Below are 3,290 nucleotides of genomic sequence, written 5' to 3'. Positions count from 1 at the left end.
ATTCAGCGTGGTATGGTCGTTGGCATATTAATTTCCTTCAGTTTACTAGTTGAGTAGCCCACGTATCACATAGAAAAAATGTATTTTCAAAGGCAGGCAACCGAGAGGGAATTACAGCTGGAGTATTCCTTTACTTCCGTCTTTATCACAGGATTCATAGCAAATTCTCCTACTCAACTTTTTAACGGTTTAATAGCATAACTATTAAACTGTTTCTGTGCCACTCAATTATATTTGGTGTATATTATTCTGTAATGGTATATGCAAAAATATAGGTGAAGATACTTTATTTTAAAGATTCTAAGTTGCAAGTATAGTATACGAAGTCGTAGGTGTAAACTAGTAATAGTAAACATTATGATAGATTGTACTGACATTAACTAATACTATTGAATATACTAATTCATGACGTATTGTGCCAATTGTGCAGTTATCAATGTCAATGATAAATTTATGTGATGCATACATATAAGTATGTAAATATTTTTGTTGAAAAAAAAAAAAAAAAACAAAAACAACAATAATAAGAAAAAGGAAATTAAAACAAAAAGTTGTTGGGAGCCAACAACACGCGGTGTTCCCAAGCGGTCCCCCATCTAAGTACTAACCGCGCCCGTATCCCGACGCTGCTTAATTTCGGTGATCGGACGAGAACCGATGTATTCAGCGTGGTATGGTCGTTGGCATATTAATTTCCTTCAGTTTACTAGTTGAGTAGCCCACGTATCACATAGAAAAAATGTATTTTCAAAGGCAGGCAACCGAGAGGGAATTACAGCTGGAGTATTCCTTTACTTCCGTCTTTATCACAGGATTCATAGCAAATTCTCCTACTCAACTTTTTAACGGTTTAATAGCATAACTATTAAACTGTTTCTGTGCCACTCAATTATATTTGGTGTATATTATTCTGTAATGGTATATGCAAAAATATAGGTGAAGATACTTTATTTTAAAGATTCTAAGTTGCAAGTATAGTATACGAAGTCGTAGGTGTAAACTAGGAATAGTAAACATTATGATAGATTGTACTGACATTAACTAATACTATTGAATATACTAATTCATGACGTATTGTGCCAATTGTGCAGTTATCAATGTCAATGATAAATTTATGTGATGCATACATATAAGTATGTAAATATTTTTGTTGAAAAAAAAAAAAAACAAAAACAACAATAATAAGAAAAAGGAAATTAAAACAAAAAGTTGTTGGGAGCCAACAACACGCGGTGTTCCCAAGCGGTCCCCCATCTAAGTACTAACCGCGCCCGACGCTGCTTAATTTCGGTGATCGGACGAGAACCGATGTATTCAGCGTGGTATGGTCGTTGGCATATTAATTTCCTTCAGTTTACTACTTGAGTAGCCCACGTATCACATAGAAAAAAAGTATTTTCAAAGGCAGGCAACCGAGAGGGAATTACACCTGGAGTATTCCTTTACTTCCGTCTTTATCACAGGATTCATAGCAAATTCTCCTACTCAACTTTTTAACGGTTTAATAGCATAACTATTAAACTGATTCTGTGTCACTCAATTATATTTGGTGTATATTATTCTGTAATGGTATATGCAAAAATATAGGTGAAGATACTTTATTTTATAGATTCTAAGTTGCAAGTATAGTATACGAAGTCGTAGGTGTAAACTAGTAATAGTAAACATTATGATAGATTGTACTGACATTAACTAATACTATTGAATATACTAATTCATGACGTATTGTGCCAATTGTGCAGTTATCAATGTCAATGATAAATTTATGTGATGCATACATATAAGTATGTAAATATTTTTGTTGAAAAAAAAAAAAAAACAAAAACAACAATAATAAGAAAAAGGAAATTAAAACAAAAAGTTGTTGGGAGCCAACAACACGCGGTGTTCCCAAGCGGTCCCCCATCTAAGTACTAACCGCGCCCTTATCCCGACGCTGCTTAATTTCGGTGATCGGACGAGAACCGATGTATTCAGCGTGGTATGGTCGTTGGCATATTAATTTCCTTCAGTTTACTACTTGAGTAGCCCACGTATCACATAGAAAAAATGTATTTTCAAAGGCAGCCAACGAAGATTGAAATTACACCTGGAGTATTCTTTTACTTCCGTCTTTATCACAGGATTCATAGCAAATTCTCCTGCTCAACTTTTTAACGGTTTAATAGCATAACTATTAAACTGTTTCTGTGCCACTCAATTATATTTGGTGTATATTATTCTGTAATGGTATATGCAAAAATATAGGTGAAGATACTTTATTTTAAAGATTCTAAGTTGCAAGTATAGTATACGAAGTCGTAGGTGTAAACTAGGAATAGTAAACATTATGATAGATTGTACTGACATTAACTAATACTATTGAATATACTAATTCATGACGTATTGTGCCAATTGTGCAGTTATCAATGTCAATGATAAATTTATGTGATGCATACATATAAGTATGTAAATATTTTTGTTGAAAAAAAAAAAAAAACAAAAACAACAATAATAAGAAAAAGGAAATTAAAACAAAAAGTTGTTGGGAGCCAACAACACGCGGTGTTCCCAAGCGGTCCCCCATCTAAGTACTAACCGCGCCCGACGCTGCTTAATTTCGGTGATCGGACGAGAACCGATGTATTCAGCGTGGTATGGTCGTTGGCATATTAATTTCCTTCAGTTTACTAGTTGAGTAGCCCACGTATCACATAGAAAAAATGTATTTTCAAAGGCAGGCAACCGAGAGGGAATTACAGCTGGAGTATTCCTTTACTTCCGTCTTTATCACAGGATTCATAGCAAATTCTCCTACTCAACTTTTTAACGGTTTAATAGCATAACTATTAAACTGTTTCTGTGCCACTCAATTATATTTGGTGTATATTATTCTGTAATGGTATATGCAAAAATATAGGTGAAGATACTTTATTTTAAAGATTCTAAGTTGCAAGTATAGTATACGAAGTCGTAGGTGTAAACTAGTAATAGTAAACATTATGATAGATTGTACTGACATTAACTAATACTATTGAATATACTAATTCATGACGTATTGTGCCAATTGTGCAGTTATCAATGTCAATGATAAATTTATGTGATGCATACATACATATGTATAAGTATGTAAATATTTTTGTTGAAAAAAAAAAAAACAAAAACAACAATAATAAGAAAAAGGAAATTAAAACAAAAAGTTGTTGGGAGCCAACAACACGCGGTGTTCCCAAGCGGTCCCCCATCTAAGTACTAACCGCGCCCTTATCCCGACGCTGCTTAATTTCGGTGATCGGACGAGAACCGATGTA

The 3,290-nt window shown here is 33.7% G+C and overlaps 2 non-coding genes and 2 pseudogenes across 2 annotated transcripts; all 4 read right to left on the bottom strand.

Annotated features, from left to right (window-relative positions):
• Positions 1 to 559: 559 nt before the first annotated feature.
• Positions 560 to 685, bottom strand: LOC120779320 (annotated as a pseudogene).
• Positions 686 to 1,217: 532 nt separating this feature from the next.
• LOC120779318 lies at positions 1,218 to 1,336 on the bottom strand. Its single transcript, XR_005705643.1, has one exon. It is a non-coding gene; the product is annotated as a 5S ribosomal RNA (ribosomal RNA).
• A 533-nt stretch (positions 1,337 to 1,869) lies between these two features.
• Positions 1,870 to 1,995, bottom strand: LOC120779319 (annotated as a pseudogene).
• A 534-nt stretch (positions 1,996 to 2,529) lies between these two features.
• LOC120779317 lies at positions 2,530 to 2,648 on the bottom strand. Its single transcript, XR_005705642.1, has one exon. It is a non-coding gene; the product is annotated as a 5S ribosomal RNA (ribosomal RNA).
• Between the last annotated feature and the right edge of the window lie 642 nt (positions 2,649 to 3,290).

The sequence above is a fragment of the Bactrocera tryoni genome, unplaced genomic scaffold (assembly GCF_016617805.1).
Source record: "Bactrocera tryoni isolate S06 unplaced genomic scaffold, CSIRO_BtryS06_freeze2 contig_6750, whole genome shotgun sequence".
In the NCBI taxonomy this organism is placed as follows: domain Eukaryota; kingdom Metazoa; phylum Arthropoda; class Insecta; order Diptera; family Tephritidae; genus Bactrocera; species Bactrocera tryoni.
This window is presented reverse-complemented; position numbering and strand designations above follow the sequence as displayed.